This window comes from Vulpes lagopus, chromosome 8 (assembly GCF_018345385.1).
Source record: "Vulpes lagopus strain Blue_001 chromosome 8, ASM1834538v1, whole genome shotgun sequence".
In the NCBI taxonomy this organism is placed as follows: domain Eukaryota; kingdom Metazoa; phylum Chordata; class Mammalia; order Carnivora; family Canidae; genus Vulpes; species Vulpes lagopus.
In genome coordinates this window covers 132,162,306-132,184,519 of record NC_054831.1, presented here as the reverse complement: position 1 = coordinate 132,184,519, position 22,214 = coordinate 132,162,306, and the positions used below count along the sequence as shown (strand labels likewise).

At 45.2% G+C, this 22,214-nt stretch overlaps 1 protein-coding gene across 2 annotated transcripts in view; it reads left to right on the top strand.

The window, feature by feature from the left end:
- Positions 1 to 22,214, top strand: part of KAZN (kazrin, periplakin interacting protein) — a 785,323-nt gene that overhangs the window by 113,872 nt on the left and 649,237 nt on the right. The window lies entirely within an intron of this gene.

Genomic DNA, 22,214 nt, shown 5'->3' with positions numbered 1-22,214 from the left:
TTTATAAATACGCTGCTGGCACCCTCCACCGCCCGCACTGCGCCCTCACCTGTCCCCCTCCAACACGGCTGTCATGTCTGGGGCCCCAGCAGTCACCTTGGGGCCATGGGGCGACGGGCGAAGCGCTGCAGATAGCAGCGTGGGAAGAGGGGGGCGCGGCCCGGAGCGTCCCGAGCCGTCCAGCCAACTGGGCTCCCGGTGGCGGGAGAAGCAGCCACACTGACCTTGGCATGCGGCCGCCGCCAGCTGCTGTCGGGATGTGCGCCTTCCTAGGGGACATCAGGGACACTCTCAATGCCTTTGGGAGTACTTTGGGGGATGTTTGAAAAAGCTATAATCCACAGAGCCCCCGGTTTAGGGTTTGCGCGGCCTCAAGCGGGAGAGTGTGTGCAGATACCTGCGGGGCAGGGGCACAGCAAACAGGAGGGCCTCAGCGGGAGGGGACGGGGTGGCCGTGGGGCAGGAGGCGCCAAGCTCCGCAGAAACAACGTCTCTGGCCGGTCAGACCCGGCTGGTTTGCGCTCTGGCAACGTTAGGGGGCAGAGGGTCCGGGGGGAGATGGGTGGGCTGAGGTGCTGGGCGATGCCCCACGGAGGGGCCTTCTCTGCCCAGCGGCCCTTTGGGGCTTTGGTTCAGTGATGGTGGAGGCTGGGAGGAGGAGCTGGGACCGCGGGGGAGGCCGGCCCCTCCAGGGGTCTCTGTTGGCAAGGGGTGATCCGTGCATCGGGGTAGGGCAGGCGCAGAGCTGACACATGGGCTCCCCGTGGGCATCTGACTTTCCAGAAGCTTCCTGCCAGGCCAGCCCGGCCTCCCCTCCCCTGCAGAGGTTCAGCGGTGAGGCTGGCAGGCTCTGGGTAATAAGTGGGCTCCTGCCTCCCCAGCTTTCCTTCTCTCCGTGCGTCCGTGCGTGGGGACGGCTGTCATTCCTCCGTCACCACGGGCTGACCTCGACGGGTGAGCCGGGCCCGGCCTCCTCCGTGCACCTGCCTCCTCCAGCAGCCCTCCCTTGCCCGAGGGGATGCGCACCCCGGGTGGAGCGGAGGCGGCCTGGCCAGGTGAGGGGAGCACCGTGGGTGTGCGGTGAAGGACCCTTGGGCAGGCTTCACGGGTCCCGGCGGCCGCCCAGCAACACGGGGACAGCGGAGGCGCAGGCGCAGGAGGCCGGGCTGATACACGTGCGAGCCAGCGGAGCCACAGGCGCCCTGTGTCCTGCTTGTCTGGAAGCCTCACACGACCCTGGAGACGTCCTCCTCTTCCTCCTCTTCCTCCCCTTCCTCCTCCTCATCTCCTTCTTCCTTTAAGGAACATCAGTGTTCCAACCAGTTAAGCCGGAATCCCTTCCTCACTGTGTGGGCCGCGGCCTCGCCACAGGTCTCTGCAGGGCTCATGAAACCACTTGGAAGGTGGGGACATGGCCCTTTTCTGTGCCTTCGTCAAGTCTTGGTCTTGCTCCGCTGCCCTTCACACCAGGCTCTCCTGCCCCCCACCTGATCCCCACGAGGGTGTCGAGTGTGCCCAGAAAGCATCAAGGGTGCTCAGAGTAGAAGAGTCCCGGGTTAGACCCCTGACTGATCACGTTGGGGTAGCCAAGCTCACAGGTCAACATCTTCTTGTGGCCCCCAAACAGCTGGTGTCGGCATGTCCCACCCAGCCCCATCTGGGGGCAGCACTTGCTTCTCCAGACACAGCCTCAGTCTTCCTAAGGTGCTGAGCCTTTGGGGGATGTGTGTGTGAGTGTGTATGTGGGTGTGCCTCCCTGTGGCATGCTGGGCTGTGTTGGAATTATCCAGAAGCCACTGCCCTGTGGCTCCGTCATTGATTAATCAGCAATGATGTCAGCTGCAGGAAACAGAGGATCTGAGTCCTGAGCTCGAGTGGGGGGCTTACTGCTCTCCCCCTAATAAGGAGCAGGAGGTGGGCAGTGTCAGCGGGGTCTGCGGCTCCTCCACGTCAGAGCCACGGTGCTCCGGTCCACTAGGTCCTCCCTGAGGTTGTTGCTTCTGTGAAAAGGCCAGTGCCTGCTACGGGGGCAGGCATCACGTTTGCATCAAGCTAGGAGGATGGAGAGGGGATGGCAGGAGTGCTCTGGCGTCTCCTGTCAGAAAAGCAAATACGGGGGCACCTGGGGGCTCCATCTGTTAAGCATCTGCTTCAGCTCAGGTCATGATCCCGGGGTCCCAGGATCGAGCCCTGCATTGGGCTCTCTGCTCAGCGGGGAGTCTGCTTCTCCTTCTGTCCCTCCACCCACTTGTGTGCTCTCTCTCTCTCAAATAAAATCTTAAAAAAAAAAAAAAGAAAAGAAAAGAAGAAAGAAAAGCAAATACAGATTTCCGCTGGTGTCTCCTTGGCCAGGACTGTATCAGTAGGGAGAAGAGTTGAGGGGGGCCACCTGCAGTGCTGTGGGGCTCGGTGTCTCCTGCCCCCCACACCGGTCCTTACACCCCTGCCCCCAGCAGTGACCCTGGTGACGGGTGCTGTTCTCTTGCATCTCGCATCACCCTCCGGGGACCTCTGTCCATGCACCGCTCCCCTGTTCCCCATCATGCCTGGAACCCTGTCTCCCTTCTTTCAGTCTTATTCATCATGGGGGGGAAAACAAGCACAAGAGGAATGGCCTTGAATTTGGTCAAATTTGCATTAAAACCATAAGTCTTACAAACTGAGGGCTTCACTATGAGTAACAAACAATGAGAAACACCTCGTGGGTTGTGACATTGAGGTTGGGAACTGCAGCCCTGTATAGCAGGCTGAAGTGGCCGATCCGCAGGAGAAACCAATTTAAAATAGATTAAATTGGTTCTGTCTTAAAGGGGGACATTTTAAATGGACTTCCCTGCAGATTGTGCAAAAATCAGCCCCAAATCTGCCCATGCCGTACTGCCCACGTCACTCCTCTCTGTCTTCTCCCTGGTGAAACTCAGGATGTCTGTATATAAAAACCCATTAGATCGTGTTGAAGATGGAAGCTATTCCTTTGATTTATGTTCAAGGGAATGCGGTTCTTTTTCTTTATGAGTTTAGATTTATGAACTCGCTCTCCTCCCTCCCCCAACACACACACATTATTTTAATGTTCTTTTGATATATCTCTCTGTGTGGGCTTCATTTCTCTTATTTTCATTTAATTACTCCATGGATTATTTTTAGCATGCGGACTAAAATTTCGGAAAGGAATAAAAAGCACACCTGGCACACAAAGCCTGTGGTATCTGCTTGCTGCCATTTCTCGGTACGTATCTGCAAATCTCTGGAAATGGGTTGAGGCGGGAGTCAGGTTCACCCCTGCTTTGTTAAACCTGAATGGTGGTTCCCAACCGTGGTAGGAGGTGTAGTGCATGTGGCTCGTTACTAATAATGGAGCTTACAAAGGATTTTCTCTTTTCCCCGTTTCGTAAACTAAAGCTAAGGTCAAGATTTTCCGTCCCCTTCTCGGTCACAGCCACGGCCATGGTGATGGCCACTGCAGCCTGCGGCCTGAAGAGGGAGGGCAGGGGTGGCCCTCTGGCTGTGAGCAGGATGCTGAGCACAAGCAAAAACATGCTTTACCAGCCCCCCAAAAAACTGAGGGCTCTTGTGGGGGTGCTGACAAGGTATCCATCCATTTGACAACTATTTATTGAGCTGTTTATTAGGGAATACAGCAGGGAAAATGCAAACATGATCCCTGCCCTCACGGATCTTGCAACCTGGTGGGGGACATAGAGAAGAAATGAGACAAATAGAGAAAATTATTAGCCTGTGATGAAGTGCTGCATTTAACCAGTCACTGCTGAAATAACCCGTATAATAAGCCACTCCAAAAGCCCAGGCGATTACAACAGCAGGTGTTTACTTCTGAGTCACTGTTTGCTGGCCTCAGCTGGGCTTGACCTCAGGCTGAAGGTCAAGTTCAGCTCTGCACCATGAGCCTCTTACCCTCTCCTTGGTCCAGTGGCGCCTTGGATAGGTTCTTCTCCCAGCGAATGGCGGGAGATCAAGAGGGCAGACCCGGCCATCCGAACACATTTAAAGCTTCTGCTTGGGTCACAATCTGTGCAAGTCCATTTGCCACCATGAGTCACATGGACAAGCCCAGGGTCAGCAGGGTGGGAAGGGTACAGGAAGAGGAGAGCAAATGCTTACCAAACAATAATCAAGTCGATCACAAGCATTGATTAAGAAGGAAGTAATAGTGCTGAGGATGGGGAGGCCGTTTTATGCCACATGATTTCAAAAGACCTCTTTGGAGGGAACTGGGGGACGTTAGAGCTTAGAAGAAATGTACCCTGTGAAGAGGGGACAATGGTCTACTTGGCAGAGAAACCCCCAAATGCAAAGTTCCTGAGGCAGGAAAGTACTTGGTGTCCTGGTGCAACAACAGAACCAGTGGCTTGGAGTGTGGTGGGCAAGGAGAGAGTGGGATGTTGAAGAGGTGATATGGGAAAGTAGTATGGGACAGGATCTTACAGACATTAAGGATTTGGGTTTTATTCTAAATTCAAAGGGCAGCCATTAAAGGATTTTAGGCAGTGGAGTGATGTGATCTGATTTATATTTTCAAAAGATCCCTACAGCTATGCTGAGGAACAGGGATTAGATAGAGATGATGGCTTTGACCAAGATGGTGGCCCCATCAATGGAGAAGAGTAGATAAGTTGGCCACATATGCAGGAGGTTCAATTGCCAGATATTGCAACACCTTTTCTAGAGAAACCAAGGAGGATCTCTCTCTTCCACAAATTTGTTCAGCATTTCATGAAATCTGAGTGCATCCCTGGGGTGTGTCCCACCTGTGAACACCATCTGTCATGTAAGAATCAGGGGGCGGGGAAGGTGGAGAGTCCTCGTGTAGCCTGGATGTGAAGGTATATACCCCACTGGAGACCTACCCTACATTCTGCAAGCTGTGGCTTGGGAAAGAAACCACATTCACACCAATGTCAGGCTCAGCCTTGGGGAGGGTTGATAAAATCCACATGTTGGAGCAATGAAGGCTTCATCAAAAGAATCTATGAAAATGTCTCGGACGGAAGGCTCAGTCTCATGGCTCAGTGAGCCCAGGGTGTTACACACCCAGACCACAGGTCCTCCCCACAGCTGGGCTTAGTGTTCCCTCCAGGAGGTTGACAATGGTTGACAAGTGCGCTCTTGTAACTGCATTTGCTGCAGCTGCTGAATGAGAAGTGATGACAGTGGAACCTCCAGGCCAGAATCGGTGGAGGAGGGTTTGATCCTGGGTGTTCTTTGGGCCAATGGTTCCGTCTTCTTCAGACCTACCAACTCCCTGCTCTTTATTCCAGACCTGTCAGCTTGGGAAAAACATCTATAGGTGTTCATCAGGGGATTGATTTTGGCATTTGAGTCAGGCCGCTGGGGTTGTAGAGACACACCTCTTTAGAGTACACCTGAGCCTGACCCTGCAGGGATCTAACTGATCTGTGACTCATATCAGGCTGTGAGCACCCGCCTCACTCTTTGACAGGGTGCGCCTCCTGTCAGGAAACTTGGTTTGATGTTTCACAGGCCTGTCAGCAGATGAAGCAAGACATATGCCAGCAGCAGGATGCGTGCACTAAACACAGAAACCTCTTCAGATCACGACTGTAGGGGCCTTTCCTATGTGGAAGATGCTTGGCAGACATTCATAGGAGCCGAGTACCAGACATGGAGAAGTCATCAAGTGTGAGGCGGACCTTGCTTTCCAAGGCTGGCCCCTTGTCTGCTGGGTCTCAGCCCAGATGTCATCTCTGCCAGGAGGTCTTCCTTGATTACTCTACCAAAGCCTCTTTTTTGTGTCTCTCTTTTTTTGCTTTCCTATTACACCACCTTGTTTTTCCCTTTGTGGCATTTACAATAATCTTATTTACTCATTGGTTATTTGACTCTCCCCAGTTAGACCATATGCTTCTTGAGGACTGAGACCTCCGCCTGCACTGTGTCCTACTACCTAGCACAGGATCTGGCACTTGGACATTGGTTGAATGAAATGAAAAAAAAAGGGGGGGGGAGGACAGGCACAGGGGAAAGCAAGGACCATTTGTTGATAATATCTTTGCCTAATTCAGAACTGACAAGCTTCCCTGAAACGGTTCCAACTCAGTGCTGTGGTTGTAATGAATGACAAATTTGGGAGTTGAAGTCCCTAGAATCACAGCAAAGTGTTGGACAGTGCAGACAGGTCTATAATGAAGTTGTCTCTTGTTCTCAAATCGGTGTAGATGATAATGTGGAAGCAGGTAGGGCATCTCCCATCTTGCACCAGAAAGGACCTGAGAAAGTGAGCCAAGATCAACAGCAAGTAGGAATCTCAAAGGGGGGTTTGTGAGCATTTCCTCAGAATCCCAAAGAAGAGTCAAGATGTGTAGCAATGATACTGAAACAGGCTGAATGGATGAAAGTGTTAATGTTGAGGGAACTAGATGAGTAGAGGTTAGAGGTTAGGCTTCTGGGTTTAGCAAGAACATTCGTAGTTGATTATCCCTGCTGAACTCCATGAAATTATGTGCCAAATGGTGTGTACAGTGTCCATGTGGAGTTACCTGAAAAGCGGGATTGTAGTTATTTTTTGAAAGAGTCTATGATCTCCAAAAAAGGGTTAAAGGCGGTAACTCAGATTTCCTTTATGGGGTAGGTCATACAGGTCATAAGTCTATAGAAACTAAAAGCAGGACTGTATCTTCTGTCTTGGTCCCCAAGAATCACCCCTCCCCTTGTCTTGCCGATCAGGGTGAGCAGCGTGGAAAGAGGGTGGTTTGATGGAGTTCAGTATCAGCTATGAACCGGCTGCGGTTACGGGAGTGGTGATTGTGGTGGTGAACAAGGACAGCATGACACTAGCTCGTGGCACTTTTATGTATGGCTTTACCTGGGAACCTTGGCCCTCAAGGCATCGTGCTTTAGCTCTTGGAGGTACATTTCATTCCAAGTTATAGACTCAGGATTCTTAGGAACATGGCCCTGCTTGGGGTTTTCAGTGATTGCATAAAGAGGCCACAGGAAGTAGACGTCAGTGTTTTGCAGAATGTGACCCAGGGCTACCTACATCAGAATCATCTGGGTTGGGACACCAAGGTGGCTCAGTGGTTGAGCATCTGCCTTTGGCTCAGGTCGTAACCCCGGGGTCCTGGGATTGAGTCTCCCATTGGGCTCCCTGCATGGAGCTTGCTTCTCCCTCTGACTGTGTCTCTGCTTCTCTCTGTGTGTCTCTCATGAATAAATGAATAAAATCTTAAAAAAAAAAAAAAAGAATCATCTGGATAACTTGCTAGAAATGCAGATCTCCAGGCTCAAGCCCTGATAGATTAAATCAATCTACGAGAGTGGGGAGCAGGGATCTACATTTTTGAAGAGGCTTCCCATGTCATTCTGATTCATAACAAAATGTGAACCTTGACCCTAGCTGAAGATCACAAATGTTCTCCAAGTTGACCCCAGAGTGAACAAAGACTGCGTGTGCTTGTATTCCTCTCTTTTAAGCTTACCTCATCTCCCATTACATCCAAGAAGTGTTTTTCAAACTCCTCCAGTTTTCACTGATTTTTTTTTTCATGACTTTGGCACCCAGAAGTCTTGCCTTATTCTCCTTTCTATTTATGTCCCTCTGGTCTCCTTAATTCAGTTAGAAAAAAATGAACTTCTCAGAGGCTACTTTGTGCTCAATCCAATGCCTCATTTATCTCTAGGGGGAAGGGGAATATCCAGTAAACAACCTTTCTTCCAGGGACACCTGCCTCTCAGAATGTCAGTAAGCCTGTTTTAAACTTTGCCGACTAGAAAGCAAATCGTCTTAGCTTACCAACCTCGAGTGTTGATGGTGGACATGTCTTGCCATCTGGAAATCACGGTCCCTTCCTGCTGTTTCTTTTGGTTTTCCACGGATGCCCTTCCTATTGGTATTTCCTAGGGAAGTGGTAGGAAATAGGCCCTGAAGAATTGGATTGCATTCAAAGGTGCAATGAGCTGGTGCAAAAAAACTCACGGGCCACAGTAGTTTGCAAAATGCTCAAGGAGTTTCATCTACCAATGCTTGACTTTCATCCAGCCGCTCAACGGGACACTTTCTTTGAGGTTCAAGACTTCAAGGAAAGGGTGTTAATCTTACTGTTTCCCTGAGGATGTGGTCAGGACTTTGAGACAAGGATTGATTGGAGCTCGGGCCAAAATGTGCACGAGATGGCTGCACATCTGTGTGATTTTCACCCCTGATTTCCGTCTCACGAGGCCTGGGTATCTTTGATAAGCTTCAGTGAGCATCTGGAATTTTGGAAGGTTGTGAAAATCACGTTCCACCCTGAGAAAGTTGGGTTCATTCCCCAGCCTCGTGTCAGACATTGCTGTTTTTCTTTCAGGAGTCATCCATAAGAAATCAGACAAGGAATTGATTGCAGTGCATTTGCAACGATTCAGTAGGCTTCTGAAACCAGTGGGCTTCAAATATATTCCCAAGGCTGCATCTGAGTTTTATAAAACCATTCAAAATCTCCTTTCAAGTGCATGTGGTGTTACTACACCACAGTCTTAATGCATGATGTAATTCACTCTTGCATTGTCCCTTTATTCTCAAACAGTTGGCCTAGTAGCTGCTTCTGGAACTCATAACAGAGACATCAACTGTGGAAAGTTGATGAAGCCCTAGGACTGCGTTGCCTTTTATCAGAATACACTTTTTGGAAGCCTCAAGAAGCACGATGGCTCTGCGGCCAAAGCTCATTCTTTTTAAAGAAGATAGATCTATGAGCCTTTCCAAAAAGGATTAGTGTTTTAAAAATTAATAATACACACAACCTGGCTCTTCTTCTTCTTTTTTTTTTTTCTGTTAGTCACACAGCCCCCTGCATTTTGGAAAGGATATAAGTCCAGCATATTTTCATTGGCCTGTGTCAGCTAAGGTTTTACAACTTGAATTGAGCACTTCCTAGCTAGAAAACAGCCAGCCGAGGAAAAGACCACAATATTCTCTACCATAATGCACAAGCCAGTAAAATCCATGATGGGAGCAGAGTCTGCTGCCAGGGTTTGGGAAATTAAATACAAGCCATGATGGTAACATTATAGAAGCAATTTATTTCTTGGCATTTAGGGATATTTTGAAGGTCTGACAGCTCCCTAAAATTGAATGCAGAAGTGCGAATGTCTATGCAAACTTGAGTTTTAGTGAGGGAAGAGTCTATAACTCTCATCAGATCTTCAAAAGGGTCTATGACCCCAGTAAAGGTTGAAGAGGAAGCATACTGCTGCATTCAAGATCACGTACGCCTGATTGCTGAACCCGACAGCAGGCTGCATTGTATATCAAAATGATAGTAATTCTGAAGACACTGGAGGAAAAGCTGAAATCAAGATTACTCCAGACTACGTAGGGCATATGGCTGTCTGACTGGGGAATGAGCTAAGGGACAGAAGTGGACTCTTCCATTCTTTTAATTCATGAGCCTTTCACTGAACATTTGGGTGGCAGGGTCTCTGCTGGGAACAAGAATTCCAAAGATGAATTGACCTCAGCTCTGTCTTTAGAGGGCTCACAGTCTTCAGTGGAGGCAAAGCACTCCCTTTTGCTTCTAAAATTATGGCTCACGTATCTTTGCTCTGCTCTAAGAAAAATCCAGCAGAAGCATCGTGGATTCAGCAGTTCCAGTGTTAATGGGATGGAGTGGAGAAGCTCTTGCTGCTTTTGGTAGCCCCACGAGAGTTCAGAAAATATGAGACCTCTCCCGCCCTTTGGAAAACACACTCATCTTGCCTGCCTGGTCATCGCACCTTCTCCCCATTAGGGCAGGAAACATAACAATTTCTGTTTCGAGAGATTAAATTGCTTGGCTGACTGTTGTGGCCCTGGGTGGGACGAAACGAGACATCGTTAATGGAATGTGTAGCCGCATTTTTTTTTTTTTTTTTTTTTTGGTGGATCGTTTTGAAAAGTATTTAGCTGGAGAACATTAGCACAGCTTGGGCAAAAGCGCTTTGTGGGAAAATTAAATACCCATATTTCTCCATCTCTGCAACTGCTCCCAGAGCACAGGCTTTTAAAGGGGGCTTTGGCGAAGGCCAGTGTATTGGGGGCTGGTTCTGCAAGCCTGTGGACCACACCCGAGCTCAAACCCAACTGGCCCTTGCTTTGTGGTTCTCACTGCTCATGGCCAATTTGTCAGAGGTGCCCAGCCTCTCTGACAGGCCACCTTGAAAGGATTGAGAGACATGTTTCGACAGGAAGGAAGTGAGCTAGGGATGGGATGGACTTTGGTCTCCCCTTCACACTTTCCTGACTCTAGCCTATTTGGATCCAAAACTCTGCTATTGAAAATTGCCCAGCCCACCCTTGCTGTGAAAGTGAGCTGTCCTAGGTGATTTCTGGAAAAGGAATGCTTTCTTCTGTCCACCATATGGACCAGGTGAGCTGCTGGACTTCGTTCTCCCTGATAGGGTCTAGATGTTGCCAAATCTACCTACAAAGACACATTCACAATCAAAGTTCATTCTTCAAAGGACAGATAAAAATTTGCTTTTTCGGCCCCATTGGAGGCTTAGAGGTGAAGTTAGCAAAATGTGACCGACCTCCCTGTCCCCGGTGATTTCTATTTCACTCAACTTTGTGAACAAAGGACCCAATTCTGGCACTGGTCCCAATTAATTTGTTCTCCAGGATCTGCTCATTTACATGGAGCTGAACCTTAAAGCACTGAGCAGAAAGCTGAGTGCACGGGGCACTGAAAAAAGAGAAGTTGCCCCAAGTGGTCCCAAGTTCATATGTTACTGCCTTCTCCACAAAGTCCTCTCTGGTCTTCCCATTGAAATAAATAGCTTCTGTCCCACACCTGCCCCTCTCTGTACCTGTGTGACAAAACACCCCAAACTGCCATGACCATGACTTATTCACTCATATGGGACCCCCATCTCTAAATTCTCCCCCTGCCATGCAAGATACTCAATAACTAGCATAAACATTTTGGTTAATTATAAGGGTCTACCCAGCCCTGACATTTTGGGCTGCTTCTCCCTTCAGTGATAATCACACAGCTATTGCTGACACCACTATGGTCCAAACACTCTGTCTGTGTTATGCCATATGCATACCACTTGCCATAGTCCACCATCATTATCCTCCTTCACAGATGAGGAAGCTGAGATTCAAAAAGATCAAGGAGCTTCCCCCCTGACCATTAGCTATGCTAGTGTCAGAACTTGAACTCGAGTCTGTTGACTGCAAAAGACTGTGCTGTGGCTTCACTATGAGACACTGCCCGTTCTCAGGTACCCATTATAGAGCCTCTGGCTGGGCAGTGGTTTCTACCCTTGAGCTGGAAAACAAACCCTATGTACAAAGAAGCAGTAAGTATAGTGGTTAGCTATATTTACTTGGGCATATGGATGCCCAATGGATGCTAAAGTACTGGGTGCTAAAGTACTGGGTGAAAGTTTTATGGGAAAGAGGATATATACAAAGTCCCAGAGTATCTCCTCCCTAATTATTTATTACAGGGGGGAAATAGTAACTTTTATGTTGGAGAAAACTGGAGATATGATCTTAACCAAGTAGTAAGAGCCATCATCATCCATATGGGCACAAGAGGTTATCTTATAGGATATGATGTGAAGGACACATCACTCCAGTCTTCCTGCCAAAGATGCATAATTGAATCTAATCATGAGAAAATGTTAGGAACCTCCTACAAAATCTTGAAGTCTCAAGGTCAGGAAGCAAAGAAAGCCTAAGGAGTTACTCCAGATTAAGGACACCAACGGTACCAGACTAGAAGCAGCTAAATGCCATGATGATCTTGGGTTGTACCTCAACCAAGGCAAAATTAGCTGTATCGAGCATCTCTGAGACAATTGATGGGATTTGAATATGGACTATAGATTAGAAAGTAGTATCAATGTTAAGTGGTGTCAATGTTAAATTTTCTGATTTTGATAGCAGCCCTGTGGTTATATAGTAGAATATTCTTAGGAAATGCATACCATAATATTTAAGGTTATCCAGGCACAATATCTCCAGTCAACTCCATGGTCAGGAAAACCTAATAGCGTGTAAGTATGTAACATGTATGGAAAGAATAATAAAGCAAGTGAGACAAATTATAAGCAATAGGTGGATTTGGGTAAATGGCATATAGGAGTTTCATGTACAATTCTTACTTTGCTGTAATTTTCAAAATACATCAAAATTAAAAGTCACAAAAATTTTTAGAGTGGTTGTTGAAAATATAGGCTCTGGAGTTGACCTAACTGGTCTTAGATCCTGGATCTGCCGAGTACTGGCTGTGTGACCTTAGGCAAGATACCCAACTTCTTGGTGTCTCCGTTTCCTCGCCTACAGCATGGAGCTAATGGAGTGCTTACTCTTAAGGTTTTCTGATGATTAAATGAGCTAATATGTGCAGAGTAGAACCTGGGGCCTCATCAGCACTCACTAAGTATTAGCTAAGATTAACAGTACGTGTGAAGGTCAAACTGTACCAATTTCTTCAGTATTGTCCTGATATGTAGGGATTCCTGTTTTATCAGACGCTCTCCAGGGGTGCATTTCTAAAGACGAGCAAATTGTTATGAGATTTGGAGGCCATTTCATCAAACACATGCTGTCCTTGAAGGGCTTGAATGCAAGGCAGTTAACAAGAATTAATGAGAAATTGGCAGCCTGATTTGGTTTGGCCCAGTCAAAATGTGTGGAGTCTTATTGCTAATTAAGTCTCCACATTTTTCCCAGAACAATGCCACCTGTAGGTTTGCCTGATTTATGTATTTATTTTTCCACATGGCAGCTACCCAAAAGAAAAATAACTAGCATCATGAAAAAAGAAATAGGGTTCCCCCAGAATGCAACGGAGGTGCCCTTAAACAATGATGGTTGGCTTTTTGTGATATACCACTGATGGTCTAAACTCCTATTTTAAGTCAGAGAATTACTGTTGAACTAATAAAGATCAATTTCTCCCTACTGGTAACAAGGCACTGTGCAGGACATTGTTGGGGGCTTGAGGATGAGTAAGACATGGGATTGTTTGCAGGTTACACCGCCCAGGACCTCAGTTCTGGAGCAGAGTGACCAGAGGGAGAGGGTAGTGGGATGGAGTCAAAGTGATGGCCAGGGCCAGATTTCAGGGGCCTCGGAAGCCATGTGGAGGCATTTGGGCTTGATGTGATGTGTTACAGGAATCCACTGAAGGGGGTTAAGCATAGGAGTGGATTAATTGACTTATATTTGAAAAAAAAAAAATCTGGCTGTTGTGTGGGCCAAGTCCAAGGCGAGGAAATTAGAGAGGAAACTATTGTAATCCATCAGGCGAGAGATGATGGTGCTGGGCGAGGATGAGAACTGGGGAGAGAAACCAGTTCCCAGTTCAGAGCTATTTTGGAAGCAGAACCAGCACGGCTTGCCAGTAAGATTGGGTTGGGTTGCATTGAGGGGTGATGAGAGAGAGGCAGGAGCCAAGGATGATCCTAGTTTTGAAAGATGGGTAGGATTTAAACATGTGGTGGTGACAAGGAGGGTATTACAGGCAGGAAAGCGTGAGCGGAGATGTACGGTGAGAAGATGGAGCCCGTGTCCAAGGAGGTAGGAGGAACTGGAATCTTTCTGGAGAATGAGGTGCCAAAAGGAAAAGCGAGGTGGATGTGGCTGGAGCTGGAGTGGAAAATACCAGAGCAAAGAAAATGAATTTCTTTCTGCAGGCAATATGGAACCACCACAGGATTTTGAAGACTAGGAAAGTCCCAGCAGGCCTCCACTGGTTAGAACAAGTCCACCACCTTCCTAATGACCCATTCTCGTACTCAATGACTTAAAGAGTATTTTGCATCTCGTATAAATCTCTCTATTGGTTCCATGGAAAACACACACACCCACGCGTTGCCTACCTCACTGATTTTTAAAACGGCTTCAATTCCCTTTTAAGGCTGCTGGTGGGCCGTCGTATTTACCAGACTATTGGCAATTTCACACATTCAAATTACAACCTCCAACTTCTGCAAATAAAAGATCTTTATGTTCCCCAGTTGTGAGGTTTACTCGCAATTTCTATGCAGAGCGTTCCGTCTGTGCTTGCATTCAGAGGCTCTGTGAGCACATCTGCTCACTGCCACATTTGAGAATTCCCAAGAAAAAGAGGGTTTTGTTGTAAAAGGCCTGGCAGCCCGAGCTCTTTCCAAAGGACGCTGTGCTGGAGTGAAGTTGTCACAACAGAGGCACCACCCCTGACAGTGTGGCCAACTATTTTGAGAAGTCCAACTCCAAAGGAAGCCCACAGCGATGAGCTTGATAAGAGATCCATCAGGCTTCTTGTCTTATTGATGAGATGCCCTATTTGGGGCTTCTACAGATCATTCTGTCACTCAGTAAATATTTGAATTAGTGGTTGGAAAAGGCCTTTGTAACCGTGGTGAAAAATTAAAGGTTAGACACTGTTCTCATCACGTATTGAGCTACAGGGCCAACGCTCTTTGCTGCATCACAAAGGGAAGACAAGAAGGGTGTAATGAGAGGTTCAGAGCAGGTAAGGACATTGCAGTCAGGTAGACCAGGGTTCGAGTCCAAGCACTAGCACTACTTTGCTTTAAGACATTGAACTTCATCTCTCTACATCTTTAGTTTCCTTAGCTATACAACGGCATGATCAAAACTACTTGGCGGAGTTGTCGGGATTATTCAATAAGACAACTTGTATACTGCTTTTATCTCGTAATAAGTTCCCCAAAAAGCTTTACAAATCCCCTTTCTCATATAACCATCTCAAAGGCAATTTTCTACATGAAGCCGTTAGATGGACAATGGAGCAGTAGAATTTTAAAGAAACGTCAGTGTAATAGAATAATCAGGAAGGCAGCATGGAGACCAGAAATTATAGCTGATCCTCAGACCACAAGAAGTATGTCAACAGGGTTTTATAGTTCTCTCCTATAGCATTTCATACAGTATGTTCTGACTGAGGTATGACTGACTCTTAGGAGTCATGCCTGTTCTTTCTTGTAATGGTTCCTGTGCTTAGCACAATGCAAGACACCCAGAAATGGATTAACAAATATTGGATGGGTGGGTGGACACGTGTATGGGTGGATGGATGGATGGATGGATGGATGTAAAGACAGAAATTTTAAGGAAATAACATTTAGGGAAGAGGAAAAGCAGTGCAAATGTATGGAGGTGGGGCTCACATGGGTCATGACATGGTTTGGGCTCATAATGAGCTCATGATGCTTGGAGCAGAGGATATATACTAGAGAACTGCAGGAAAGCCAGTGCGCAGATGTTAGAACCAAGTTCAGGGCCTCCTGTAGGCTGAGGAGAGAATGCTCACTTGATAAATGAAGTCAACTGGGACATCTTCAGCTGGAGAATTTCAGATGAAGAAAGAGATGTTAGGACATTTAGTCTGACAGCAGTGTGAACGGAGACCTCGAGGGGACAGATATAGGAGGGGAAAGCCAGTCAGTGCCTACCATAGGGAAGCAGAGGGTGCAGGAAATAGAAATGACTTTGGGGCTAATGAATCCAGGTTCAAATCCTGGCTCAGACAAGTGGCCTACCATCTCAGAGTCTGTTTCCTCAAAATGTCTTGCTATGTAGTCCTGTTCTTTTCTACTTGTAATAAAATCACTTTAGGAATATCTTTTAAATAATCATAACAGTGCTGAGTACTTAATCTGTGGCAGAGCCTGCAACAGGGCTTTGCAACCATTGCCTGCTTTCCCTAAATTAACAGTTATAACAATTCTAGGAAAGAGGTAGCTAGTGCCCCTTTTGATAGATGGAGAAACAGCTGGACGGCACCTTAATGAGTTGTGCAATCTCTTCCAGACAACGGGAGAGATAAGATTCAAACCCAAGTTGGCCTGATGCCTCAGCTTGTCTTATTATTATTATGATTTTAATAAGCTTGTATTGAAGTAGAATGCATAGGATGAACAGCCTTTTCAAATGATTCCCAGGGATTCTTCCCTCTGGGTCTTCACCGCCTTATGTAATCCCCACCCCTAGAGTTTGGGCTAGGCCTAGTGACTTGACTATAATGAACAGAATATGACACATGCGGACACCTGGGTGGCTCTATTGGTTAAGCATCTAATTTGATTTTGGCTCAAGTCATGTTTTCAGGGTCATGGGATTGAGCCCTGCATCTGATTCTGCTTAAAATTCTCTCTCTTGCTCCTTCTGTCCCTCCCCCATTGCTCGTGTTCTCTCACTCTCAAAAAAAAAAAAAAATTGACATGTGATGCAATGATGGTTCATGATTGGGTTACAAATGCCCATGACCTCCATCTTGGTAGCTCTCTATTTCCCTCTTGGCTTGCATGCTTTGGTGAAGCAAGCTGCCGTATCGGAGAGGCCCATGTGGTCAGGAACTGAGGACAGCCTCTGGCCTACAGCCAGCATGCAGCAAGGCCCTCAGTCCAGCAGCCCACAAGGAACTGAATGCTGCCCCCGACCACATAAGTGAATTGGAAGCAGAACCACCCCAGGCGAGCCTTGGGGTGAGGCTGCAGCCCCAGCTGACATCTTGTGTCAGAGACCCAGGAGCAGAGATCTCAGTTATGCCATGCCCCTGCTCCTGACATACAGAACCTGTGAGATAATAAATGTTTCGAGCCCCTAGGTTTTGAGGTAGTTTGTTGGGTAGCCATAGACAGCAGCACACCACACACAGAGAAAAGTGTATAAGTCACTATTGTACAACTTAATGAATTTTCACTGAGGAAACTCATCTGGTAACCAGAACTGCGATCAGTGATCGATGTAATCAAGATATAAATCAGGACCCCAGAAGCTATATTCCTCAGGACCCCAGAAGCTATATTCCTCATGGTGCCCACCTCCCAACGAAGATTTCTCTCTTGATGTCTAACACCATAGATTAGTTTTGCCTGATTTTGAACATTATATAAATGGAATTGATGCATAAGTATTCTTCTGTGTCTGACTTCTCTTTTGGAGCCTGCCTTATTTTTTTTTAAGACTTATTTATTTTTTCTAGAGAGGGGGGAGCAAAGGAGGGGCAAAGGGAGAGAGAGAATCCCAGGCAGATTTCCCACTGAGTGCAGAGCCCGACATGGGACTCGATCTCACCATCTTGAGATCATGACCCGAGTTGAAACCAAGAATTGAATACTCAAAAAACTGAGCCACCAGGTGCCCCTAGGAGCCTGCCTTCTTAATCACTCCCTAAACTTCCTCATCAATGGAACAAGTGAATTTCATTATTCATCTTGCTGTGATTTTCATGCATCCCATATAACTAATTCTGTGTATTTTGCATAACAAATTACCCCAAAACATAGCTGAAGAAAAAAAAAAAAAGGTCAGCTTTTCCTGTTTGTGGTGTTTATACTTTTTACAAACCACTTAAAGAAACCGAACTCCCTTGAAGGGTTCTTTTGTTCCTGTCCCTTTCTCCCCTAAATTCACTAGGAGACACCTTGGGGAAAGTCACTTCATGTTTCTGGGCCAAGGTCTCCACTTGTGTAAAATGAGATAGTTTGGCCTAATTTTAAATTCTATCTGTGGAATCCTAAACTTGTTAGAGGAACTTCTAGCCTAGATCGTGACATACTCCATGATGTCACCCCTTTTACTCAGGCGTGTTGACAAATTTAAGTAATTTTCAAAATCTAGTTTAATTTTAATCCATCTCAAAGACACATAAAACCTACCACTTGGGATGAAGAGATATTATGAAATAAATAATACATAAGATGTGAATTCCAAAAGGGTTAGGAATCATAGGGCTGGAAAAAAAAAATGATGGTTTGGCTTTTTCAAGTGGAAAATGAGGCCAATAAAGACAAATTACAATGATAATTGCCTACTTCTAATCAGTGGCAAATTATGGGTAAGTGGGTAACTGGGCAATGAATCCTAGAAAAAGCCGTTCGCCCTGTGATATTTGATACAGGCTTGAAAATTTAGCCTTGAATAAAAGCAATTCCACTCCCATTGGTGGTTTCCTTCCACATCTGTACATGTAAATACTTTCCTTTTGGTCATTCTGGCTTTGTAGAGCCCTGTGTATGCGTCAGGAAGGCACGGTGTTCCTTGGAGAAAAGAGAAGTGAGTTTGCAGGAGCCTGTTGTGTCCCGAACCCGTGACACCCACTGTGGTCACCTTGCAGCTAGACTTCTCTAGAATTTCTAGGATAGCCTTCTAACTTAAAGCTGATCACATTCAGAACCATACAATTTCCACACCTTATTTACCAAATCACTTTTTTATTGAAGCAAATGGAAAGAAGCATTATCCAAAATCATCGTTCTGATGTGTATGGTCTGGCCTTGCTCATCTTCTTGGGCTTCATCGTGAATTATCCCTGCCCCCCCACCCCATGCTCTGGGGATCACAGGGAGTTCCCATCAGTTCTTAGGTTTAGACAAAACATTCATGCTTCCAGGCCCTTTTGGTACAGAACTGGCCCCTCCCGAAAGCTCCTTTCAGGAGGCTTCCCCGCCCACCCCACTCAGTGGCTTCTTCTCTGCTCTTCCCTTAACTCTTACAGCGACATGTCACCATCATCCTTCCATTCAGCTTGTTTAAAAGTAAATTTTTTATTAAGGGGCAATGCACATGCCATACCACTCTTTTAAAGTATACGAATCAGTGTTTCTAAGATATTCATACAATTGCACCATTTTTTTTTTAAGATTTTATTTTTTCATGAGAGACACAGAGAGAGAAAGAGGCAGAGACAGAGACAGAGAGAAGCAGGCTCCATGCAGGGAGCCCGATGTGGGACTTGATCCCAGGACTCCAGGATCATGTCCTGGGCCAAAGGCAGGCACTTAACCACTGAGCCACCCAGGCGTCCCACAATTGCACCATTTTCTAACTGTGGAACGTTCTCATCACCCCAGAAAGAAACCATGGGCAGCCAGTCCTCATTCTCCCTTTCCACAAGCCCCTAGAAGCCATGAATCTACTTCTGTAGCTATGGATTTGTCAACTTTGGACACTGCCGACAAGCAGGATCCTGCAGTAGGTAGCCCTTGTAGCTGGCTGCTTTCACTCGGCACGATGTTCTCCGTGTCCATCCACGTTGCGGCACGTGTGAGAACCTCGTTCCCATTAAGAGTGACCTAAATTCCATTGTATACACCACATTCTGTTGTATGTACAGCATTTTATTGATCTATTCCTCAGTTGTTGGGCAATGGGCTTGTTTCCCCTTCTTTGCTTCTGTGAACATTCATTTCCTTCTATCTTATTTATTTATTTATTTATTTATTTATTTATTTATTATATTTGAGAGAGAGAGAGTGCATGAGTAGAGGGAAGGCCAGAGGGGGAGAGAGAGATAGAAAGAGAGAGAAGGAATATCTCCAGCAGACTCCCTGCTGAGCAGAGTGTCCGGTGCAGGGCTCGATCTCAGGACCCTGAGATCATGACCTGAGCCGACATCAAGAGTCAGACGCTCAACTGACTGAGCCACCCAGGTGCCCCTCATTTCCTTCATTTAACAGACTCATTCTCCATCCGTTCACAACCACAATGAAACGTCCATGAGTGCAAATTCCTTGTCTGTCTGGTTCACTGGGATTTCCCTAAAGCCCTAGCACAGTGCTGGGCAGCTAGACAAATTTTGTTCAACAAATACATAAATAACAAAACCACGAAACCGATAGTATTATAGCTTAAAGATCAATTTTATCGTTACCATGAATTTCACACAATACCTTCAACCCTGGGGCCCAGTAAAACACACTTTAAGCGTACAATTTGATGTGTTTGGGCCAATGTATACACCTGTATAACCAGCACCACAACCACAATCAAGATATAAGACACCATAGCCAAGACGGAAAACAGTTACATAACCTTAAAATGTTCCCTGATGCCCGTCCCTGCCCATATCCAGCCCCCAGCCCCAGCCCCAGCCAAACACTGTTCGACTTTCTAACATTACAGACTAGATCTGCCTTTGCCAGAATTTTATATAAATGGAATCATACCGTACGTACTCTTAGATGTCTCAAGTCTTTTGCTTGGCATGTTTTTAGGATTTATCCCTATTGTTGTACGTATCAGTACTGTGTTCCCTTTTATTACCGAATAGTGCTCCATTCTAAGTACATGCCACAGTTTGGTTGTGCATTCATTAGGTAAGGGGTAGTGACATTATTTCCAGTTTTTGGCTGTTTATGAATAAGGCTACTATGGACATGCACGCGCAAGTTTTTGTGTGGACGTATGTTTTCATTTCTCCTGGGTATACACCCAGAAGTAGAATCACTGGGTCTAATGGGAAATGGTACGTAACTTTCTAGAAGCCGCCCAACTCTATGCAAAATAATTACGCTGTTTTATATTCCCACCAGCAATGTATGAACTTTTCAGGAGCTCCGCGTCATCACCAAACTTCATATTATCAGCCTTTAAATTGCATTCATCTGAGTGGATATGTATTAGGATCTCTTTGTGATTTTCACTTGAGTATCTTTGATGGCTTAATTTTATTGAGCATCTTTTCATGTGTTTTTTGGACTTTGGTGAAGTGTCTGTTCAAACTTTCACCCATGTTATTCTGAATTATCTTATTCCTGAGTGATGAGTTCTTTCTATATCCTTGATGTGAGGTTTTTTTGTCAGATAACCATACAGAAGATATTCTCTCATAGTCTTTGGCTTGCTTTTTCATTTTCTTAATGGTTTTTCAAAAGGTAATAAATGGTAAAGTCCTTACTCTTCCTTTTTCCCTTATAGACTATACTTTTTGTGCCCCAATTAAGAAGTTTCTCATACACCAAGATCATGGATATTTTTTTCCTGTGTCTTTTCTAAGTGTTTTGTTTTAGCTTCTATAAGTAGATCTAGAATCCATTTTGAGTTGATATTTGGGTTAAAGCTCATTCATCTCTACCCAGACAGGCTGGGCTCATCATGTGTTGAAAAGACTATCCTTTTTCTGTTTGATTCCTCGTCTTCTTGTTGAAGATCAATTGACCGTACATACGTGGATCTGTTTTTGAAGTCTCAATTCTGTTTCATTGATCTATATGTCTATCCTATGTCAGTGCCATGTTATTTTGGTTACTATAGATTTGTCATGAATCTTCAAATCTGGTAGTGTAAGTCTTCCCTTTTTGTTCTTTTTCAAAACTTGATTTTGCTATTCTACATTCTTTGTATTTCTATATAAAGGTCAGAAAATCACGTTGATTTCTATAGGAAGTCCTGATAGGATTTTGATTGATATTTGCATTGAATGAACAAATCAATTTGGGGAGAATTGACACATTAAAAATATTGACACTCTCAATCCATGAACATGATGAATCTCTCAAGGTTTTTTAAAGGTCTTACTTAAAAAAATTTTTTTAAAAAGAGATCTTACTTAAATTTCCTAGTAATATTTTATAGTTTTCAGTATTCACATATATATATATATATTAGTATATTTATCCCTAAGCATTTCATGTTTTTATACTATTGTAAATATTATTTCTAAGTTTAATTTCTAATTATCCATCATTAGCATATAGAAATAGAATTAATTTTGGATACTGACCTTGAATTCTTCTCTTGCTAGACTCATTTACTATTTATAGATGCTTTTTAAAAAGATTCCTTCAAGTTTTCTATACAGATGATCATGTCATCTGAAAACAAAGTTTTACTTCTTTTCCGGTTTATATACTTTTTATTTCATTTTCTTGACAGACCCTACTGCCTAGGGTCTCATATGATGTCAAATAAGAGTGACAAGAGTGGGCATCCTTGTCTTATTTGTGATCTAGAGGAAAAACATTCAAGTTTATACTCTTACATATGATATTGGTTGTAGGTTTTTTGTAGATGCCCTTTAATCATTTTAAAGAAATTTTCCTTCTATTTCTACCTTGCTGAGGACTTTTATAATGAAGGTACATTGAAAATGTCAAGTGTTTTCAACATCTGTTCAGGTGATCTTATGATTTCCTTTATTTTGCTAATAAGGTGAATTATACTGATTGGTCTTCAAGTTTTAACCCATCTTGGCTTTCCTGGGATAAATCTCATTTGATCATGATGTATTCCTATATATAATATATATATATTACTTATATTACTTACACATAATGCTTTTACTTACAGCAGTTAAGAATTTTCAAATCTGGATTCCTATAGTTTTCATATAATATTTTTGTCTAGTTTTGATGTCAAAGTGACTCCGACCTTATCAAATGAGCTGGGAAAGGTTCCCTTTATTTTCTGAAGGAGTTTGCATAGAATTGGTTAATTTCTTCCTTAAATGACTGATGGTCTTCAGAAGTAA